This window comes from Equus asinus, chromosome 28, assembly GCF_041296235.1.
Source record: "Equus asinus isolate D_3611 breed Donkey chromosome 28, EquAss-T2T_v2, whole genome shotgun sequence".
In the NCBI taxonomy this organism is placed as follows: Eukaryota; Metazoa; Chordata; class Mammalia; order Perissodactyla; family Equidae; genus Equus; species Equus asinus.
In genome coordinates, this window is record NC_091817.1 from 34588620 (window position 1) to 34612151 (window position 23532).

At 42.8% G+C, this 23532-nt stretch overlaps 1 protein-coding gene across 3 annotated transcripts in view; it reads left to right on the forward strand.

The window, feature by feature from the left end:
* The first annotated feature begins 5476 nt into the window (after positions 1-5476).
* The window catches only part of WWP2 (WW domain containing E3 ubiquitin protein ligase 2), a 136561-nt gene continuing 118505 nt past the window's right edge, over positions 5477-23532 (forward strand). The window contains exon 1 of one of the 3 annotated variants that reach the window (XM_044760996.2): positions 5477-5714. The gene's annotated coding sequence lies outside the window, so the exon portion shown is untranslated. Of the gene's footprint in view, positions 5715-5881; positions 6660-23532 lie in introns of those variants that run through there. The other 2 variants (XM_044760997.2, XM_070500411.1) reach the window with 2 other exon arrangements.

Genomic DNA, 23532 nt, shown 5'->3' on the forward strand with positions numbered 1-23532 from the left:
GCCGTGCCCGCATCTGCCGGCTCGGGGCTACCCGCGCGCATGCGCGACGTGGGCGGTTGCCCAGCCATGGGGATGTAGGTGGGATCAAACCTTGGGAGACACCTGAGGAAATAGGCTTCAGCATCTGCTTCTTAGCGCCGCCTTTACTTTTAGATGTGAAACTGGTATATATTCTTATTTTACAGATATGGCAACCGAGGCCTAGAGAGTCTGAGTGATAAGACTGGTATATAGTCTCATTGTTAAAAGTCAATCAATACAGATAACCTAAGTTAATGATCACAACCAGCTTATGAGGTAGGTGCTATTTTACAGGCAAGGGATAGCTACTCAAGATAGCTAAGTCCGGTTAAGATGGCCAGTAAGTGATTGGAAGAGGCTAACACGCAGACAAACCCCCTTGGAGCCACTTTCTTTTTCTTTTTTTTTTTCTTTTGAGGAAGATCAGGCCTGAGCTAGCATCTGTCGCCAATCCTTCCTCTTTTTGCTGAGGAAGAGTGGCCCTGAGCTAACATCCGTGCCCATCTTCCTCTACTTTTATATGTGGGACGCCTACCACAGCATGGCTTACCAAGCGGTGCCATGTCCGCACGCGGGATCCGAACCAGCAGACCCCCGGCTGCCAAATCGGAATGTGCGAACTTAACCGCTGGCCTTGGAGCCACTTTCTTATCCACTATGCTATACCGACTGATGCTTATATACCCCTACTTCATTTTGAGTAACTTGGGGCTAGAGTCTATGTGTTATTTACTTTAATGTCCTCACCCCTCTTCCCTAAACAAGGCACTTTAATTTGCTAGTAAATAATTCCTTGCTGAATCGAACTGACAGGGTATTAGATGACTTCTAAATTTTCCTTCAGGTCTGAGCTTCCATAATTATGATATCTGGCCTATTACAAATTCATGCTTGCGGTTTTGGCTGAATATTGACATGAGCTTTCAGTCATTCATTTTCAGCGATGTTGAATTATTCAGAATCTTTGTCAAGTCTTCACTCCAACCTATCTCTTGCTTATAATTTATCCATTCTACCTTCAAAAATCCTTCAGTGCCCTACTCCCTTCAGCAGTTGCCCAAATCCCTTTTCCTTCCCCAAACATCTGTCTCAACTTCTCTTACCATTCAATCTCTTCAACCTCCAGAGTCAATGTTTCCTGCCCTACTTGCCCTGCCTGAAATAGCACGGTTGAGATTGAGAGCTGTTTCTTCTTCTCTTTTTTTAGATTGGCATCTGAGCTAACATCTTTTGCCAATCTTTTTTTTTTCCTTCTCCCCAACCTCCCTCCCCCCCACCACTGTACATAGTTGTATATTCTAGTTGTAGGTCCTTCTGGTTGAGCTGTGTGGGACTCTGTCTCAGCATGACCCAATGAGCGGTGACATGTCTGCGCCCAGGATCTGAAGCAGTGAAACTCGGGCCACTGAAGCAGAGTGTGCAAACTCAACCACTCGGCCATGGGGCCACTTTGAGAGCTGTTTCTAATTATCTAGCTCATCATATCAATTTTTTCGTTTCTATTTCTCAGCTTTCTCAGTTTCTCTGCAGAATTGGACACTGCTGACCGTCTCCTCTTTCTGGACTTTCCTTGCCTGACTTTGGTGATACTTCATGATTCTGGTTCCCTGCCTCTCTGATGGTGCCTCACCCTCCTTCACTGGACTCTTCTGTCTTGCACGCAGGGCACACTCCACAGAACTGTCTTGACTCCTTTGTCTCCCTAAGTTCTCTCCTTCAACAATACTGTCTATCCTCAAGCCTTCAATTATCACATTATAGGAACGCCTATAGGTCCTGTAGGTCCAATCCCTGTTTATTTTCCAGCCTATCCTTCTGGAAACATCCACCTGAAAACTTTTGGCATTTTCACTCAGGAAGAATGTTAAAGCTGAGGTAATTATCTCTCCCGCCCCCGCTTAAACTTTCTTCACTTGTTAAGAGTTCCTATTTTTACTAATGGCATTACCGCCAACAAAGGCATTCAGATAAGAATCTCTGAGTCATTTTCATTTCCACCCTCACTCTCAACCTGTAATCCTGTTTTTTTTTTTTTTTTTGGTGAGGAAGATTCTCCCTGAGCTAACATATGTGCCAGTCTTCCTCTATATTTTGTATGTGGGATACCTTCACAGCATGGCTGATGAGTGGACTAGGTCCACCCTGGGGATGTGAACCCACGAACCCAGCCACCAAATTGGAGCATGTGGAACTTTAACCACTTGGCCACAGCCCCAACCTGTATTCCTCTTGATGCCACTTCTGAAATGTTTGGGGTGCCTAATCCCCTCTACATTCATTCCCTTTACTCTAATCAAGTTTCTTTCTCATGCCTAGAAAATATAACCCACTCAAAGCTAGTATTCTAATTTCTTTTCTTTAACTGATTGCTCCCATTGCCTAAAAAAGGGAGGATGTAGGAACTGGACTCCATAATAAAAGAGGTTATTGAAGTTGCCAGCAATAATTCTATAAACCCTAGAAAAGTTTGTGTGTGAAAAAGAATGATCTAGATCAGTGGTTCTCAAACTTGAGTGTGCACCAGAATCACCTGGAGAGCTTGCAAAAACAGATTGCTGGGCCTTGTCCTCAGTTTCTGATTCAAAAGTCTGGGCAGGACCTGAGAATTTGCTTTTCTAATAACTTCCAGGTGATGCTGATGCTGTTGACCTGGAAGACACACTGGAGAACCCCTGATTTAGGGCAATAGTCAGGAAAAGAAAGATCAGACTTTGAGCCATTCATTTTCTAGTAAACACTAAGAATACTTATTATTAGAAAAGGTTTCTTGACACTGTCGCTTTTGGCATTTTTTATAGTATTTTAGTCTCTTTCTTCCTTTCCTGTAACATTAGTTTCCAAGCCTGCTAAAGCCTTAGAAGGATTTTCATTTATTCAACAAATATGTATTGAGAGCTATGTTATACCACCATGATATAACACCTATGAACAAAATGATATTGTGTGTATCCTCTAGGGGCACCGTCAGAGTTTTTGACTTTGGAGGCAGATTTTTTTTTTTTTTGAGGAAGATTAGCCCTGAGCTAACTGCTGCTAATCCTCCTCTTTTTGCTGAGGAAGACTGGCCCTGAGCAAACATCCGCACCCATCTCTACTTTATATATATGTGGAACACCTACCACAGCATGGCTTTTGCCAAGGGGTGCCATGTCCTGGGATCTGAACCGGTGAATCTGGGGCCCCTGAGAAGCGGAACATGTGCACCTAACCCCTGAGCCACCGGGCTGGCCCCCAAATTAACACTTTCAAACACATTTTTGAATGTGCTTCTGATGTAGAAGGACTCAATGTATAACTCATTTGGAGATAATATGAACATTTACAGGTGAGGCTGTTTATGAAAGAACAAGGTCTTGCTTGTATGCCAGTAAAGATCTTAGTTCATTTCCAGGACCGGAAAATGTAGAGGTGGCCAAAGTCTATGCTTAACAGTGGGCTCGGGGAGAGAAAAACTCGATGGAGAAAAAACACTGTGTGAAATCACTAAGTATCCCTGGAATGCCTCTGGACTTCCCTGGGAGAGTCCTGGACTTTCTTGTCTCTGCCCTTTGCCCTTGTTTTTTCTTCTGCCTGAAAATTCTGCCAGCCAATCACTGCTTACTTAGTCTCCAAGAAGCAGCTCAATTGTCCCCTCTGTAAACCAACCCCTGATCACCCAAAGCAGATTTTTTTCCCAAGGACAGATCTGAAGTCTTCTTTCTCATCACACTTAAGATATTTCAGTTCTGTCAATGAGCAGTTGTTATTTCTGCTTTGCATTGCAGTCAATTGTGTGTCTTCTTTCAGTAGGTTGGAGGTCAGGGACTGTGTTTTAGGAATCTTTTTCCTTATATGAACATTTCAGTTTAATTTTTAACTTTTTGGGGGCACTTTTATGATGACATATTTCAGATTTTTTTATGTGTCTTTTAAAAACTCTCCTATGCTGTAGGACCTACAGCAGTGCTTGGTAAACGTGGATGAAATCTATTCACTCAAGAAATTACTTAAAGGGGCCTCCTATGGGCCAAGCACTGCTTTAGGACCTGGGATATAGCTCCTGTCTTCAGAATTCTTGTAATGGGAAACAGATATTATATATATATAAGTATATAAGTATGGAGGAATATAGCAGATAAGTATGGAGGGAATACAGAGGTAAAAATAAAGCAGAACGAGGGATGGTAGGAGGGGAAGAACTGAGTTGCAATTTACATAGGCTGATCCGAAAAGGTTTCACTGAGACAGTTGAGCAAATATCTGAAAGAGATCAAGGGTGAGCCTTCCGACTATCTGGGGAAAGAACTTTCCAGGCAGAGGGAAAAGCAAGTCCAAAGGCCCCGAGGCCGTAGTGGCTGAAGCAGAGCACTGTGGGGAAGAGTAGTTGGAGATGAGAGGAGAGAAATGAAGAGGAAGTGTGGGAGGGATCATGCAGGGCCTTATAGGTAATAGAATATACTTTAGTTTTTACATCTTTAATGCACAGTTCCAGCATGCTCTGCCTAGTCCCTTCTTCCTTATGAAAAACAGCTACTCAAATGCTACCAAATCAAAGAGGTCTTCTCTAATTCCTCTAGAATAGAATTAGTAAAATGCCCATCAATGGAACTAGAGAAGTTTTGAAGTTTTATAGATGAGATTAATGTAGGGTTTAGGGTATTAAGAAGGGCTGTATCTCCTTGAAAGGCCATCTCCTGGATTTGGAATGGGAATAGGAAAAGTAGAGACTAAGTACTCAACCAATTTAATTTGTATGCGTAATAGGATCCATCTAAACTTCAAGACTCAAAAATAACGGAATAATTAGTGCATAGAGTGCTTAAGGCTAATTAGGTGATTAGTATTAATTTTAGTTAATGGTGATTAAAAGTGAAAAATTGAGCCTTCATTCAACTTGTCAAAGCTGAAGGTCGAGACCATCAGTAAAGAATGTTGATTTTAAATGTTTTTTTCTAATTCATAAAGTTCTATTTATTGTGTAGATTAAGGGAGTGGCGGTTGGTTTGGTGTGGTGGGGCATTATATGGACCCAAGCAGGGGTGTTGAAGCTTTTATATCTTTGCTTTATGTCACAAGAACAGATACTGCACAAAGGCTACTTATATTTGTGTTTCTAGGGCCTGCAACGGTGCCTGGCACGGAATAGGCATTGGATTGCCAGATAGATCAAATAAAAATACAAGATGCCCAATTAAATTTGATTTTCAGATAAACAACAAATACTTTCTTAGTATAAATATGTCCCATGCAGTATTTGGGACATAACTACACATTACATCGTTGTTTATCTGAAATCCAAATTTAACTGGGCGTCCCGTATTTTATCTGGTAACCCTAAGGGGCTCCATGAATATTTATTGACTTAATTGGTTGGCCTCTTCTCACCTGTAAAATGAGGCTAATGATAGACCCGCCTCCGGGGTTGATGGGAGGAGTAAACGAAGCGCAGGGCACTCAACGAGCCCTCAATTTATTTGGTTGCTCGGGGACCATCTCGGGAGTGGAAAACTCTTCCACTTTTAAACAAACAAACTATAGGAAGGCCTGCTCCCGGGCAAACGCTCCCAAGCCGGGCCTAGGTTACCCACACCTGCGGACCCGGCCAGCCTCTTCCGGGTCAGGTGACTCCGCGCGGTCACGTGACCTGGCCCGAGTGCGGGCGGTGGAAGGCGGAAGTGGGAGAGGAGTGGGCGCCGCTTCTGTGGCCGCGGCAGGTAGCGAGCGCTGGCGCGGGGGGCGCGGGGCGCGCGGTGGGCCGGGGGCGCGGGTCGGACGCGGGGCGGCGGGCGGCGCGGGTTGGGCCGGGGGCGGCGCGGCCCGGGCGCCGGGGGGCGGCGGCTTCCTGTGGGAGGGGCCTGGCGCGGCGGTTCCGGCCTCCGAGGAGGGGTGTCCCAGCTCCCGCCCGAGCAGGGTGGGCGCGCCGCGGGCCGTGCGCGGGGGCTGCTCCGGGGTGGGCGCCGAGGCAGCCGGAGGTGCGGCGACCAGCGAGTACTTCTGGAACGGAAGAGGAGCTTAGGAGCCAGGGATGGAGAGGAGTGACCTTTGTGGAGGAATCGGGACTGGAGGCAGGGGCGACTTGGGACTGAGCTGGCAGGGGGCGCCTGAGAATGGGCGTAGGACATGGAGGGAAAGGAGAAATCAGGAAGAAGATGCTGCCTGAATCCCAGCAGAGAATCTCTTCCTTCCCTCCTCTTTGGAAATGATTGTTACCCGCGACTTTGATTTCGGTCCCACTCAGTTTTTAAACTTCCAAGACGGATCACAGAATGTTGATCATCTTGCGTTCGACACACCCACTTGGGTAGGGTTTCCACTTCTTGGGAACCTAGCCCTTCAGATCATTTTTCTTTGAGATGTTCCCAGATCACATGAACTTCGAGGCTTAAAAAAGAGTGTGGGCACTTTGCTCTGGCCATAAAATGGCTTTTAGCCTAAACTGTTGACCACGGCTTAGCCCAGCATTACCTCAGCAGCATAGCGGCTGCAGAAATCTTAGAGCGTCTACCTACACAGCTTTATGGCTTTTCCTCTTCACTTTAAATTATTCAGCTCCCCTTACCATGTGACTGCTTGACAGACTGTAACTAGGTAGGGTGCCTGAGAGACCTGTGTTGTCTTCATTAGAATGTGACCTGGATCAGGATTTCGAGATTAAATACGTATGTTAAAGCCGTTCATCCTCTTTTTCTTCATCTTAACTAAAATTTGCAGAAGTGGAATGAATTTTATAGGTGCGGTGTAACTGGAGTGGATGTTCAAACTGGGCATTCATAGGAGCCAGAGTCGTTTTGGGTTACAAGTAGGAGAAAACAAAAAGGACTTTGCTAATGTATAGTATTATGAGTTAAAGTTTTTGGACTACTTAAGCATTTGAAAATTAATTTCTGTAGCGGCCTGGGAGTTAGGTTGGGAAAGTGTTCCTCCCATTTCACAATGAACAAACAGACCTAAGAGAGATGACTTGATTTTTTTTTTTAACAATTTATTGCTCTTTCTTGTTTACTGGTCTCCTCTCTCTGCTAGGCTGCAAATCCTTCAAGGGCAGGGTTAGTATCTTATCTGGCTACTAGCCTAGTGCTTGCCATGTTGTGGGCGCTTGGTAAATGTTTGGTGAATAAAAGTTTCTGAAGGTCACGTAGCTGTAAGTGGAGGACAAGGGATTTGAGCCCAAGTCCTAGCTCTTCTCTTGTCAGACAAACTTGCTATTTTCTGTGTTATTGTCCATATGAAAACCATAGGCATGGGAAAAAGGCTTGAGTTGGCTTTTCACTGTCTTTTACTTAATGACGACTTTCCCATTTACAAAGAGCTTATATTCACATCTCATTTAATTGTCACCATGATCCTGGGAAGGTCAGTATTGTCCCTATTCTACACTTGCAGAAACGGAGGCTTAGCGAAGTCCTTGCTTTAGATTCCAGAGCTAGTGAGTGACTGAGCAGGGACTCTAGCCCAGGCCTTTTGCCCCTAGACCCATTCTTTTCCATTTGTAGAAGCAATATAAAGTCTTATTTTAAAAATTTTTTTCTTTTTGTTTTTTTTGGGTTTTTTTGAGGAAGATTAGCCCTGAGCTAACTGCTGCCAATCCTCCTCTTTTTGCTGAGGAAGACTGGCCCTGAGCTAACATCCATGACCATCTTCCTCTACTTTATATGTGGGACGCCTACCACAGTATGGTGTGCCAAGTGGTGCCATGCCCGCACCCGGGATCTGAACCGGTGAACCCTGGTCTGCTGAAGCGGAACGTGCGCACTTGACCACTGTGCCACGGGGCCCTAAATATTTTTTAAAGTATAAAAAGTATGACATTTTAAGGAAAAAACAGTATGTAGATCACAGCAAAAATAGTGAGTGTAGAATGCAATTGACGTTTAGAAGACTCTGTACTATACCGTAGCTGCCTCTCCCTGGAAAAACATTCTTTCATTCAATGAATATTTATAAGTGCCCACTCTATGCCAGGCATTGTTCTAGAATTGCGCTGTCTAGTATGGTGGCAACTAGACACGTGGGACTGTTGAGCACTGGAGATAATGCTGTGAGTATAAAATAAACACCAGATTTTGAAGACTTAGTGTGAGAAAAAGGGAAAATACCTCATTGATATTTTTATATTGTAATGAATACAATATTAATAGAATATAAATATATGCTATAAATAACATTTTGTTAATTGGGTTAAATGCAGTATAGTTGAAATTAATTTCACCTGTTTCTTTTTATTTTTAAAATGTGTTCCCTAGAAAATTAAAAATTGTATTGGACAGTGCTGTTCTAAACACCAAGAATACAGTATACAGGAAAGGCAAAAATCCCTGCCCTTGTTGGTCTTACTTTATTTTTTTTTTTGAGGGAGATTAGCCCTGAGCTAACATCTGCTGCCAAACCTCCTCTTTTTTTTGCTGAGGAAGACTGGCCCTGACCTAACATCCAAGACCATCTTCCTCTACTTTATATGTGGGACGCCTGCTACAGCATGGCTTGCCACGTGGCGCCATGTCCTCACTGGGCATCCGAACCCGGGATCCCAACTGGCGAACCCTGGGCCACCAAAGCAGAATATGGGAACTTAACTGCTGTGCCACCTGGCTGGCCCCAACTGTCTTACATTTTAGTGGGGAAAGCCACAGTAAACAAAGTAACCAAGTAAAGTGCACATTATATTGTAATAAAGGAGGGAAGCAGGATGTGGAGTGTGGGCTAGGGTTGCGGTTTTGAAGAGGGTCTTTAGAAAAGCCTTCCTGGAAAGGTGATGAAAGTGAGGGAAGGAGCCACGTGGCTGAATGCGGACGTAGTGGTCCAGGCAGAGGACACGGCAAGTTCAAAAGCCCTGAAGAAGAAGCACTCCTGGCAGTGTTGGAACCAGCCAGGAGGCCAGTGTGGCTGGAGGGGTAGGCGCGAGGCAGGGGTGGAAGGATGAGGTCAGAGAGGTGATGGGGTAAGGGGAGAGAAGGGCAGGTCGTGGGGGCCTTGCAGGCCATTGTAGGGGTATTGCTTTTTACTTAGAATGAGTTGGGGCCGTTGGACGGTCTTGAGCAGTGGAGTGGACACAATCCATCCCGCCTTTTCACAGGCTCGCTCTGGTTGCCATGTGGAGAAAGAGTTAAGAGGAGCAAGGCTAGAAGCAGGGAGACAAGTTCGGAGGCTATTGCCTTGATCCAGGTGGAGGAGGGACCGGGTGGTGGTAATGGAGGTGGCGCGGAGCAGTCAGGTGATGGGTATATTTTGAAGTACAGCCACTGGGTTTGTGGATGTGGGATGTGAGAGGAAGAAAAGAATCAAGGGGAACTCCATGGTCTTTGGTGTGAATGACTGGAAGAATGGAATTGTCATTAACTGAAATGGGGAAGACCGTGGGAGGGACGGGGTTGGGGCTCCTTTTTGTTCACGTTAATTGTAAAATGCCTGTAGAAATCCAAGTGAAAGTGTCGTGGGCAATTAGGGAAGTCTGGAGACGCCTGGGCTGGAGTGTGCATGTGGAATTGGTTACCATGTGGACAGTGTTTAGAGTTGAGAGACTGGGTGAAGTTACTTACAGAATAGTGTGGGTACATATCCAAGAGGCGTGCTTCTTGCCAGAAGTTAAATTTTGAAATAAAGTCTTAGTTTGTGCTATTATAGTACTAGATATTTTAAATACGGTGGAGCATTGTAGTATATCTCAGGGAACTTGATTTTCTCTCCTTTTCACTTTTCATTTAAAGACTCTTGAAAACCACAAGCTAATGGGTTTCTCTTTTCTTGAGGAGGCTGCTATTCCAAGAGTGCGTCTTTGTAGTGCCGCTGAAATCAATTTTGAGTGCCAATTTCTGGAATTAGTCTGGCTTTCTGGGTTGGTAACCAATTTAGGGACCTCCAAGAAGGATGGGAAAGAGACAGCCTGGAAGGATGGGGAATGAGTTCTTAATGTTATAATATTGGTTTTACCTATACCATGCGTACTGAACGCATGTTGTTTGTCAGGCATCCTGCTGTTTTATAGATTTAAAGCAAACAGAACCTCGCCGAGGTGAAGTGGCCTGCGTGAGGTCATGTAGCTAAGACCTGGAAGAGCTGGGATTTGAATCTTGGTCTTCTGAGTCTGGATCTGATGCTTCCATCGGGAAGACGTGTGATAGTGGATGCATGAACATCAACTCTCATTGGAATCAAATCAGTGAGCTGCTTTTGAGTGATTTTGAATCCTTTTGGACTACTATAGACTGAAATTTCTGAGAGATAGGAACAAAAGGGAAGATCTTGTTTCTCTTAGAGAACCAAGTGAATCTTTTTTCTTTTTTTGAGGAAAATTAGCCCTGAGCTAACATCTGCTGCCAATCCTCCTCTTTTGCTGAGGAAGACTGGCCCTGAGCTAACATCCGGGCCCATCTTCCTCCACTTTATATGTGGGACGCCTACCACAGCATGGCTTGCCAAGCGGTGCCATGTCCGCACCCAGGATCTGAACCAGTGAACCCTGGGCCGCCAAAGCGGAACGTGCACACTAACTGCTGAACCACCCGGCCGGCCCCAACTGAATGTTTTCTAGAAGGTTGTAGTCCCCTGCAGCTGGCCCCTGCCCCCTGGCCCCACTTATAAACAAACATTCAGTGATTTCAGTCGTGTTAATAACTACTTCTAGGAAAATACCAAATACCAAGACTTGGCAGTTCTGACCCAGGGCAGGTCCTCTTCCTCTGTGTCACCCATGCCTTTTGCTTCCTGTTTTGTTGTGAGATCTGCTTTCCAGTCTCTTTTTATTACTAGCCTGTAATTCCACTGTGCTTCCAATGATATGACCTCCCCCTGTTCCCCTCCCTCTCTTTCTTTTTATGTGCTTGGTCTTTGTACGGATGTCATTTGGCAAAGTTCAATTCTTTTTGATTGTTTTTCAATATGGGCCTTGGGAGAATGGAAGGTTAACTCAATGCTGGACAGAGGAAAGAGGCCAAGAAAGAAGCATTAGTGTTGGAAAGAACTGGAAAAGCATGAGAGTGTGAAGGAAAGGAGGAATCTTTTGAATAGATGCTTTTCTTCCATATCTTCTGAGAAGTGGATGCAGGGTGGATCTATGGTTATAAATAAGCAGCTCTGCCTGTTTCTACAGCTGGCTAATTAAAAATAAAATCTTGGTGCTGGTGAGTAGTTGTGCTCTTCCCTGGCTCATCTGCTGCACAGGTCCTTTCATCTCAAGATCAGTGTTCAGTGGTTTCTTGACTCAAAGCTGGAATCCCAAGAGCCTAGAATTTCAGCTTCAAGAACAACTAGTTTAGCTTGTAGTTAATACTTGAAGAGGGCTTACCATGTGCTGGCTGCTTTACCTGAACTTGTTTTAATCCCTACAGTAATCTTGTAAGGTAAGTACTATGATTAGGTTCATTTCACAGATGAGGAATTGAGATTTAGAGAGGCTAAGTAACTTGTCCAGTATCACTCAAAGGCTAGTGAGTGGTTAAACCTATTTGCCTCTAAAAGATTGGCTTGTCTGAAGGGTTCTTCCTGAAGTTGGGTGATAAGAGTGATCAGGTACTTCCGATATTGAAAGAGCTAGCACTTGCTGACTCTTATGTGCAATTGCTTTCTCCTGCCAAAAGCTCTTTGAGGATTTATTTGATGAGGATCTCTCAGAGCAAGATGTCTTAGCTCCCGGGGGGCAGGTGCCCTATGGCATTCGCCTTTGTATTTCCAGGGCCTGGCACAGAGTGGGGCGTGTGAACATCTGTTGAAAGACTGACCCTGGCTCAAGACGAGACAGGGTCAATAAAAGTGGCCTGGAAGAGGCACAATCAGAAGGCTGGCTAAAGTTGCCCTTGACCATTACAGTCCCCTGGCTTCAAGAATCAACCCGTCCAGGGGGCCAGCCTCGTGGCCTAGTGGTTACGTTCACGCGCTGTGCTTCGGAGGCCTAGGGTTTCACCAGTTTGAATCCTGGCCTGGGCGCGGACATGGCACCACTCATCAAGCCATGCTGAGGCAGCATCCCACATGCCACAACTAGAAGGACCTACAACTAAAAATACACAACTATGTACCGGGGGGCCTTTGGGAGAAAAAGGAAAAAGTAAAATCTTTAAAAAAAAAAGAATCAACCCGTCCTAACAACCTAAATGTTGAGTTGTCTACCAACTGGTGAGTGAGTGGATAGACAAAATGTGGTATCCATACAATGAAATATTATTCAGCCATAAAAAGGAGTGGAGTACTGGTACATGCTACAACATGGGTGAACCTTGAAAACATTACACTATGTGAAAGAAGCCAGACACAAAAGATCACATATTGTACTGTTCCGTTTATGTGAAATGTCCAGAATAGGCAGATCTGTAGAGACAGAAAGCAGATAGTAGTTATTAGGGGCTGGGGGCAGAGAGGAATGAAAAGTGACTGCTAATGGTTATGGGGTTTTCTTTTGAGGTGATGAAAATGTTCTGGAATTAGATAGTGGTGATGGTTGCACAAATCTGAATATAGACACCGAATAGTATGCTTTAAAAGGGTGAAGTTATAGTAAGTGAATTATATTTCAATAAAAATTAAAAAGGATCAACCAGTCCTGTTTTGAATGCACCCTCTGTGTTCTGTAGAGGTCAAGTTAAGATTTTAGTGCAGGCAGCGGAGCCACTATCCTTCATCTTCTAGTGCTGGGGCACCACGTCTTATTCAGCTTCCTCTGAAGTGCCCTGGTAAATGTGTTAAATAATGTTCTCTCTACTTTTTTGATCTCAGGTATTTCAAGTATTTTAATCAAAAAGGACTATGATACATCTTTGTTGTCTTTCAGGATGTCTCTGGAAACTAAACCAGTAGGTGGACCCTTGACATACTTAATTTGGCTAGTGAGAAGGACTCAGGAATTACTACCCTACCTTATAGTTTCTTCTCTTTGAATAGCCAGATTATAGACAAAGAAAGCTGGCTTTTTTTTTTTTTAAGTTTCTTCTTTAGAATTAAAGGTGTAAGGGCACTATTTGCTCCCTTCAGAGCAGAGCTGGTAAACCCCTGGAAGATGGTAGTTCAGGTTGTATCACAGTCTAACTCTGAGCCTGGGGTAGCTGCCCTTTTGGCTGTGAGCCCGACAGTGATACCCATGCAGAGCCTAGGATGTGCCTGAGTCACAGGAGGGAGAAGGAAGACATCGGAGGGGAGAAAGTGCCCAGCAAAGTAGAGAAGGAAAGAGAGGTGAAAAGGAGGAAGAAGATGGTAAAGGCAGAGACCAGAGATAGGCTGCCTGTTAACTCTTGTAATGTAGCCCCTCTTTATTCTTTCTGTCACTTGCCATTAGAATTATTCTCAAATTCTGAAAAGCTAAACAGTTGTTGTGTTAGTAGTGGCATCAACAAATTGTTTTGAGTAGAGCATGAAAAATACTCGTTTTTTAAATAATGGAATAAAACACAATGATACATTTAGGATTTTGTTTTGTATCTGGAATCACAGTTAAGAAACAAGCAGGGCCAGGGGCCTGGCCTGGTAGCGTAGTAGTAAAGTTCCAATGCTCTGCTTCAGCGGCCTGGGGGTTTGTGGGTTCGGATCCTGGGTGTGGACCCATACACTGCACATCAGGCCATGCTGTGGCGGTATCCCACAAGCAAAATAGAGGAAGATGGCCACACGTGTTAGCTTAGCAACAATCTTCCTCAAGCATAAGGAGGAAGATTGGCAACAGATTTAGCTCAGGGCCAGTCTTCCACACACACATAAAAAAAGAAACAAGCAGGGCCGGCCCCAGTGGCCTAGTGGTTAAGTTTGGCACGCTCCACTTTGGTGGCCTGAGTTCGGTTTCAGGGCATGGACCTATACCACTCGTCTGTGAGTGGCCGTGCTGTGGCAATGGCTCATATACAAAATAGAGGAAGATTGGCAACAGATGTTAGCTCAGGGTGAGTCTTCCTCAGCAAAAAAAAAAAAAAAAAAAAGAAAGAAAGAAAGAAGCATTAATTTCAGCAAGACCACACCCACTGACTGCAGGGGTTACTTCTTAAGGGAATTTACCATGGGGCCTGGATCCAGGTGGACATGGGAGTTGGGCACCCCAAGGATGTGTTGCTGATACGCCAAAGACTTCCAGCTTCAGCCTTATGTCAGTTGAAATCCACAACTATTAAAGCCTTTGTTGCTAACTGCATTAGTTTCCTATTCCTAATCTGTGTAACAAATTGCTAAAAACTTGATTTAAAACAGTAGGAATTTATTCCTTTACAGTTCTGGAGGCCAGAAGACCAAAATCAAGGTGTCAACAGTGTCACCAGGGCCTCGATCCCTCTAGGGGAGAATCCTTCTAGTGGCTCCAGGCATTTGTTGGCTTGGGGCTGCATGACTCCAGTCTCTGCCTCAGTCTTCACATGGGCTCCTCCTCTGTGTCTGTGTCTTCTTCCCTCTGTCTCCTAAAAGGACACTGCATCCACCCTAAATCCAGGATGATCTCATCTCAAAGACCCTACATCCTGATTACATCTACAAAGACCCTATATTCTGATAAAGTCACAGTCACAGATTCCAGGAGGGTTAGCACTTAGACATATCTTTTTGGGGGCCACAATTAAACCCACTACACTAACTGAATGTAGGTGGGATACTCTTATTAAAATTAAATAAGGACATCCTCCTATGACCTGATTTGAAGAGAAGCCTTTTCCTTTCTTGAATTTAAATTTTATTTATGCCCAAATAATGCACGCACATAGTTTAAAAAGTCAAATAGCATTCATTACCAGGATTATAATGCCACAGCAGTGCGTGGCTTCACCCCTTTTTGTTCTTGATTCTTGTTCTGTAGAGTCAATGACTTTTAACTCTTTTGGTTCTTTTCTGATAGTGACTTCTGCATTTCTAAATGTCATCCTTACACTGTTATTTCCTAGCTTGTCTGTTTTGTTTATTGTCTTTTAACCACTGAAGATGAGGATTTAGCTCTCTTTCAGTCTCTACAAAGACACACTTCTATCTCCATCTTCTGATTACAATATATCACAAGTTTTGATTAAATTTATGCTGTTATGATTACAAATATTCACAACTGAGCCATGTAGTATATTAGGATGACATTTCCTAGCTTTTGTTTTTAGTAGAGTTACGTATTTTCTGCTTTTTTTGTTTGCATAATTTTCTGTTTACCTATCACCAGTTCAGCCCCAAACATTCTGATAAAGCTAAATCAGTACTTCTTTCAGTGCAGTCAGATGCATCATGTAATCTATTTCTTCCATTTTCTTTCCTTTATCTTTTTTTGGTGAGGAAGATTGGCCCCAAGCTAACATCTGTTGCCAATCTTCCTCTGTTTTTTTTCTCCTTTTTCTGTCCAAGGCCCCAGTGCATAGTTGTATACACTAGTTGTAGGTCGTTCTAGTTCTTCTATGGGGGACGCTGCCACAGCATGGCTTGATGAGTGGTGTATAGGTCTGCACCCAGGATCCAACCGGTGATCCTCAGGCTGCCGAAGCAGAGTGTGTGAACCTAACCACTTGGCTTCGGGGCCAGCCTGTCTTTCCTTTATCTTGAGATGACACTTTGATACACTCTCTAATCTGGACTTCTCTCTAGGCTATTGTGTAGCAGTGCCTTGGGATTTCTCTTCATTGCCCTTCTGGGAATTCGTCTCTCATGTGGAATACCCACCATCCTCCATCTTTCTCATTTACTCCCCTGGAGAGCATTTTTTTGGTAGCTTCCTGAGAAGGCAGCTTTGGAAGTGACTTTTTTGAGACTGCAAATCTGGAAACATCACTGTTTTCTTGTCATACTTGATGGATGGTTTTCTTGATTTTAGAAGTCTAGACTGGGCATAATTTTATCTAAAATTTGAAAGCGTTCTGTTGTCTTCTAGCATTCAGTATTACTGTTGAGAAGCCTGATGCCATTCTGATTCCTGTTCTCTGTCAATGTCACTGGAAGCTTGTATACTGTTTGTCCCCATGTCCTGAAATTTCATGACATTGTGTTTTAGCGTGGTTCTTTTTTCCTTCATTGTTCTGGGCACTCAGTTGGGTCCTTTCTATCTAGAAATGTATATCCTTCAGCTTAAGAAAAATATTTTGTAACATTTTTTGGTGATTTCTTTGTCTTTTCTTCTCTTTTCTATTTCTGGTCTTACTATAAGTCAGACATTGGACTTAAGTTTGCACTCTCCACTTTAGTGGCCTGGGGTTTGCCAGTTTGGATCTTGGGTGCAGACCTACGCACTGCTCATCAAGAAAACCCTCACCTATTTCTCTTATCTATAGAATGGTTATTGGTTATTTTGCATTAACATATGCCATTGCTTTATATGTCTATTCCTATGCCAGTACCACACAGTCTTGATTACCGTAGCTTTATAGTAAGGTTTTTTGTTTTGTTTTGTTTTGTTTTGTTTTTGCTGAGGAGGATTTGTCCTGAGCTAACGTCTATTGCCAATCTTCTTTTTTGCTGAGGAAGATTTGCCCTGAGCTAACATCTGTTGCCAATCTTCTTTTTCGTATGTGAGCCACCACGACAGCATGGCAGATGAGTGGTATAGGTCTGTGCCCAGGAACCAAATCCGGGCCGCTGAAGCAGAGTATGCTGAAATTAACCACTAGGCGAGTGAGGCTGGCCCTGTAGTAAGTTTTGAAGTTAGAAGTTGTGAATCCTCCAACTTTGTGCTTTTACAAGATTGTTTGGCTATTGTAGGTCCTTTGCATTTCCTTATGAATTTTAGACTCAGCTTATCAATGGAATTCTTTTTTCTCTTTGTTTGTTTTGATATCTGACATTTCTGTCTGAGGGTCCCCTCAAATAGTTGTGTACATTTAAGTGTCAAGTACCAGCAGGCTCATCTGTGCGCTAGGACCCAAGTGAGGGAAAAGGGGTGGGAGACAGTGACCTTTCATAGTTCATGCCGTAGACTTTCACTTATCTCCCTGGATTGTTGTGGTGTCTATTCCTACCCTCAACTGTACCTGAAGTCCACAGGTCTGGTTTAACCTATCCAGGGACTAAAATTTAACTCTCCTGCTTAGAGTTAGGGAGGGGTGACTGCCTAGCTGAATTGGGTGGGGAAGGGAAGTCTGGGGCTCTGTTTCCCATAGGCTGCATGCTCTCACTGTCAGAGGTACCTAGTGCCACCAATTATTGACCCTTTCCAGGATTCCTCAGTGCCAGTCAGCTTGCTTCTTGTTGACTTCCCCCACTCAGGCAGTTAGGTTTCAATTTCAACCCACTTGCCATTTTCCAAAAATATTGCTGCCAATCTCTATTGTTCCCTTTTCCATTCTTTGTTAGTGGGTTTATATTTTTGTACTGCCTTCTTGTCATTTTGATGGGGTTTGAGAAAGGAGCAGAAATAGGTGTTTAATCTCTCCTGTTTATTGAGTCCTTAGAAGAGACTCTAAGGAAAAGGTAGGTATCAAGGAAGGTGGTATAATACTTAGTTTCCTTGGAACCACTCCTGACACAGAGCTCCTTCACCGAATTCTGTTCCTAGAGTTATATATTGCCGCATTTTTTCATTTGCATATTATTCTATGCAAATTTTTTGCATAATTTTAGTTTAGTCTTAAACATGCTGATAGAGCTAAAGTCCTATTTTCAGTGTGGTCAAATTAGTTGAGGCTTCAACTAATTCAGTAACACTAAACCATTGGTTCTCCCCTCAACTTTATATTAGGATCACTTGGGGGAACTTTTAAGTAACACAGCTGTTCTACCCCACTCCAGACCAATCAAATGGGAATCTCTGCGGTTGGGGTTTGGTTATGTGTTTTTTTAATTCTCTCCAGATAATTCAGGTGTGCAGAAAGAATTGAGAACCACAGCTCCAAGGCATATTTCGTATTTCATTAAGGATCATTTTACCTAACAGGAAAATTCAGTTGCATCTCTTATTGCTCTCATCCTCCTCCTTCACTGCCCTCCAGCCGCTGGCCCCTTTTGTTCCTTACACTCCCAAGACGTGCTGCTGTCTCAAGAGCTTTTGCTTTTGCCCTTTTGTCTGCCTGGAATGTTCTTCTGCAGATATCCTCAGTTTCCTCCTTCACCTTCTTCAGATCTTTGCTCGGAAATCATCTTATCAATGAGACTCCCCTTGTCCACAACTTTTAGAATTTCTGCTTCCAATCCTCACCCCAAATTCCTGTTCTCTTTCACTACTTTGTTTTTTCTACAACTTGTCACTTCTGTAGTTCTCTTGTTTCTTTTCTATTTGGCATCCTCTCTTGGCACATGCCTTTTTCCCATGTATCAATCTTTTAGTGTAGAGTTGTGCCTTGGTATCTGTGGGGGATTGGTTCCAGGACCCTGCCCCCCATACCAAAATCCAGGGATGTTTAAGTTCCTTATATAAAATGGTGTAGGGGCCGGCCCGGTGGTGCAGCGGTTAGATGTGCATGTTCTGCTTTGGCGGCCCGGAGTTTGCAGGTTTGTTTGGATCCCAGGTGCAGACATGGCACCACTTGGCAAGCCATGCTGTGGTAGGCGCCCCACATATAAAGTAGAGGAAGATAGGCACAGATGTTAGCTCAGGGCCAGGCTTCCTCAGCAAAAAGAGGAGGATTGGCAGCAGATGCTAGCTCAGGGCTAATCTTCCTCAAAAAAAAAAAGGTGTAGAATTTGCATATAGCCTACACACATCCTCTTTACTTAAAATCATCTCTAGATTACATAGAATACCTAATACAATGTAAATGTTATGTAAATAGTTGTTATTCTGTATTGTTTCGGGCATAATGACAAGGAAGAAAGTCTGCGTGTTCAGTACAGATGCAACCATAATAGGCCTTTCAATCCATGGTTGGTTGAATCTGTGGATGCAGAACCCCTGCATGTGGAACCTGTGGGTGCGGAGGGCCGACTTCATAAAGAAGCCAGTGGGCAGAGCTCCATTTATTCCTTCTACCCTGCTCTTTTCTTTGTAGATACAAGTTTCTGACTTATATCATTTTCCTTCTGCCTGAAGAACTTTTTAACATTTCCTGTAGGGCAGGTTTTTGTTTGAGAAAGTCTTTTTTCTCCTTCTCTTTCAAAGAACGACGTCATTGGATACAAAATCTAGGTTGGTGCTTCTTCTCTTTCAATGCTTTAAATATTTCACTGCACTGTCTTCTTGCTTGTATGGTTTCTGGCAAGGAGGCTACTGTAATTCTTATCCTTATTCCTCTGTAGTTCAGGTGTTTTTTCCCTTTTGGTTTCTTTTAAGATTTTTTTCTTTATCTTTTGTTTTCTGTAGGTTGAATATAATAATATGTTATGCCTAAGTGTAATTTTTTAAAAATTTATTTATTTTTTTTGGTGTTTATCCTGCTTGATGTTCTCTGAGTTTCCTGGATCTGTGGTTTGGTGTATGTCATTAATTTTGGGAAATTTTTGGCCATGATTACTTCAGATATTTCTTCTCCTGTGTTCTTTCTTCTTCTGGTATTCCAATTATGCATATTTTGCACCTTTTGAAATTGTCCCACAGCTTTTGGAAGTTCCTTTTTCTTTTCTTTTTAAATTTCTTTCTCTCTTTGCACTTCAGTTTGTAAAGTTTCTTTTTTTCTTTTTGAGGAAGATTAGCCCTGAGCTAACTATTGCCAGTCCTCCTCTTTTTGCTGAGGAAGGCTGGCCCTGAGCTAACATCCACGCCCATCTTCCTCTACTTTATATGTGGGACCCCTACCACAGCATGGCATACCAAGTGGTGCCATGGCCACACCCGGGATCCCAACTGGTGAACCTGGGCCGCTGAGAAGCTGAACGTGCGCACTTAACCGCTATGCCACCGGGCTGGCCCCTGGGAAGTGTCTGTTAACATGTCTTCAAGGTCACTCATTCTTTCTTCAGCCATGTGCAGTCTACTGATGAGCCCATCAAGGTGTTTTCCCTTTTTCTTACACTGTTTCGGATTTCTAGCATTTTCTTTTGATTCTTTCTTAGAGATTCCGTCTCTCTGCTTACAGTACCCATCTGTTTTTATGTGTCGTCTACTTTTTCCGTTAGAGCTCTTGACATATTAATCATAGTTATTTTGAATTCCCTGTTCAGTAATTCCAAAATCTGTGTCATATCTGAGTCTGGTTCTGATGATTGCTTTGTCTCTTCACACTGTTTTTTCTTGCCTTTCAGCATAACTTATAATTTTTAATTGAAAGCTGGACATGGTGTATTGGATAATAGAAACTGAGGTGAATAGGCCTTTGGGGTTTTATGTTAATCTGGCTAGGAGTTGGTTTGTGTTTACTGATTGCTGTAACTGTAGGTACCAGAGACCTCAACTTCCTCTGTTATCCTTTTTTTTTTTTCTCTCCCCTGTTATCTTTGGTCTTCGCTAAGAACTCCTTAAATGGAGTGTGCGCCTTTTAGCTCTTTCAGCTGTAATCCACTGTTATTATATGGGTGGTAAAGTGTGGGGGAGGGGAAGCATTTGTAATCTTATGATTAAATCTCAGTCTTTTAGTGGCTCTTTGTCCCTGGGCTGTGACCTTTACAAGTATTTATTAGCTGTTTTCCCCCACAGGTGAGACAAGAAGGCTGGAGGGGGCCTGAGTCAGGGAAATTTCCTCCCCCTAGTTAGGATAAGGCTCTGGTAAAGTCTTTTTCCCTGGAGAGAAAGCCATTGTTAGGGAGATGGGCGTGCTTCACAATGGTTACTTTCCCCTTCCCCTGCCAGAGCCAGGAGGGGATCATTCTTGGCTCTTTTCCAGGAGAACCTTGTAGGGCAGGATTTTTTTTTTACTATTTTATTCACGTATATATACTAGCAGCAAAAACAGCGCATGATACTGAATAAATGCTCAATAATTGTTGAATGATCAAATGAATACCTTTGATCCAAGCCCATGAAATTGTTTTACCTAGATGTGGGAAAATTTCTCAGACCTAAGATGATGATAGACCGATGACATTTCTCTGAGTGACTAGTTAGTCCCCAATCTAGCGTTTGCTTAATTCTGTGGTGTTTGTGAGTGTCTCCAATCTAAAACCTTACCTAAAATGGGATTGTTGTAGAGCAGTTGTTGTCCAGGTTTTTTGACCCCAACCTTTAGTAAGACATATATTTTATATCATGACCTATTATACATGTACATATAAATGTCCATTTATCTGAAGAAACTTTTTATGAAATAATACTTTCTTTTATGTATGATGTACTCTTATTTCCTACTTTATTATTTTATATTTTATTTTCGAAAGTGCTTGTCATGATTTATAGAGAGGATAAGTTCAGAGGACAGTTTATTTTTTTAAGACATTTGGGTAGATCTACTGGACTTAGCAGATCCATTACTCCCTTCCATTGCTCCCTTCAGTAATGAAATTCTTCGTGCACCTATAACTTTTGGTGATATTTTAAACATTGTTCTCCCTCCTCCCCTTGCCTGCCCCAGGCTTATGCTAACTCAGTGTTTTTGGAGTGATTTGAATGCAAACACTTATCATCATTATTAGCAGGAGAAAAAATTACTTGAGTACATGTACAGAGTCATCTGTTTGTGTTGCTGAGACGGGTGTAGAGTAAATTCTAGGTCTCAGGTTGCATAAGCTTCCTGTAGTGGGTAGTGAGGGTTTAGACCTCATGCCTGTTAGGAACCATGTCCAATATGGGGCCCTGAGGCAGAAGCTAATCGGTTGAAAGTCCTTTGACTGAGATGGGGTCAGATCTGACTTCCCTTCTGTAGTACTGGCTCTTTTTCTTTATACATGGATTGGAAAACTTTTACGATTCAAGATATCTACCTTGTAATGTCAGGGTGGTATCTTGCTAATTGGATCTGTGAAGACAGACAAAGCCCCACGTAATAACATGGATTGTTGTTAGTAAACAATGGACTGTAATTAGGAAAGATGTTGCAGAAAGAAAACATGGTGGTGGTCCCTACTCTGTTTCTCCTGCCTTCCCAGTCAGTTTTGTTCTGTGCCTTCTTTAGAATTTATCTGATCGATTTTGTTTCAGGGCCATGAAGTATAGATCAAGAGGTTTGGTCTTTCTCTGCATTTAACAGGCTGTCCGGGAGCTTCGAGTTTCATTCTCCTGAATTCTCTTGAGTTCAGACCAAAGGCTAAAAACAGCTAGAGCTCAGGGAGAACAAGCTAGTTTAAAAACTACCCTCAGTCAAGTTGCCTTAGGAAGGAAGGAGTCCCAATAGATTTAAAGATTTAAAAAATATTCTTTCATTTTTAAAGTCTATAAATAATGCATTTCCAGCTTTTAGTGCTTTAACCTCTGTTACTAAAAGCCCTGAGGCTTAATTTATAATCATTAATCTTTCCTTCATTACTCAAGATAGGATCCTTTTTCCTCCTTAAAATTATTGTTAAATTATGAAAAAGATCAAACATATGAAATGGTTCAGAGAATAAGATAACAAGCAGTCATAAAAACCACCATCTGGATTTAATGAATATTAACATTTTGCCATATTTGCTTCAGAACTTTTTTCTTTAAGAAAATAAAATGTTGCAGATACAGTTGAAGTTCCCTTGGTCTCTCTCCTCACTCCACGTCCCCCGCTCCCTCCTCCACTACCCCAGAGATAACTTCTGTTCTGAACTTGGTGTGGTTCCTTCGTGGCCATGCTTCTATACTTGTATTCCATTTGTGTGTGTCCACAACAATTGTTTTGTGTAAGTTCAAATGCATATCAGTGGCATCACTCTATATCTAGGCAGCCACTTGCTTTTTTTTTCTTTTATCATGATAGTTTGGGATTTGTACATGTAGATTGAATTGGTATATTTCAGGTACTATATAGCATTCCATTTTATAAATATATCACAATTTATCCATTCCCTCATTGATGGGCAGTTAGGTTATTTACAGATTTTTCTATTATAAACGTTGCTGTGATGAACATCTTTGAACAGCATGTATAGGAAGATTTTCCCCTAGCAAATACCTAGGAGTGGAATCTGGGAGATACAATATATGCATCTTTAACTCTACCGGAGGTTGCCAGGTACCATCTAGTTTGCACTGCCCCCAGAAGTGTATGAGGCTTCTCACCAACACTTGTCAGACTTATAATCTCTTGCTCATCTGATGGGTAGAAAGAGAGTTGATCTTTTTATTGCTTTACCAAAATAGATTTAGTCTAAGGGAGTCAAAACATCATCCTTTTGGAAAAAGGAACCCTCATACAATGCTGGTGGGAATGCAAACTGGTGCAGCCACTATGGAAAACAGTATGGAGATTCCTCAAAAAATTAAAAATAGAACTACCGTACGATCCAGCCATTCCACTACTGGGTATCTATCCAAAGAGCTTGAAGTCAGCAATTCCAAAAGTCCTATGCACCCCAATGTTCACTGCAGCATTATTTACAATAGCCAAGACATGGAAGCAACCTAAGTGCCCATCAACAGATGAATGCATAAAGAAGATGTGGTATATATATATACAATGGAATACTACTCAGTGCAAAACAGAACAAAATCATTCCATTTGCAATAACATGGATGGACCTTAAGGGAATTATGTTAAGTGAAATAAGCCAGTCAGAGAAGGATAATCTCTGTATGACTCCATTCATATGAGGAATTTAAAAATGTGGACAAAGAGAACAGATTAGTGGCTACCAGGGGAAAGGTGGGGTGGGGGTTGGGCACAAAGGGTGAAGTGG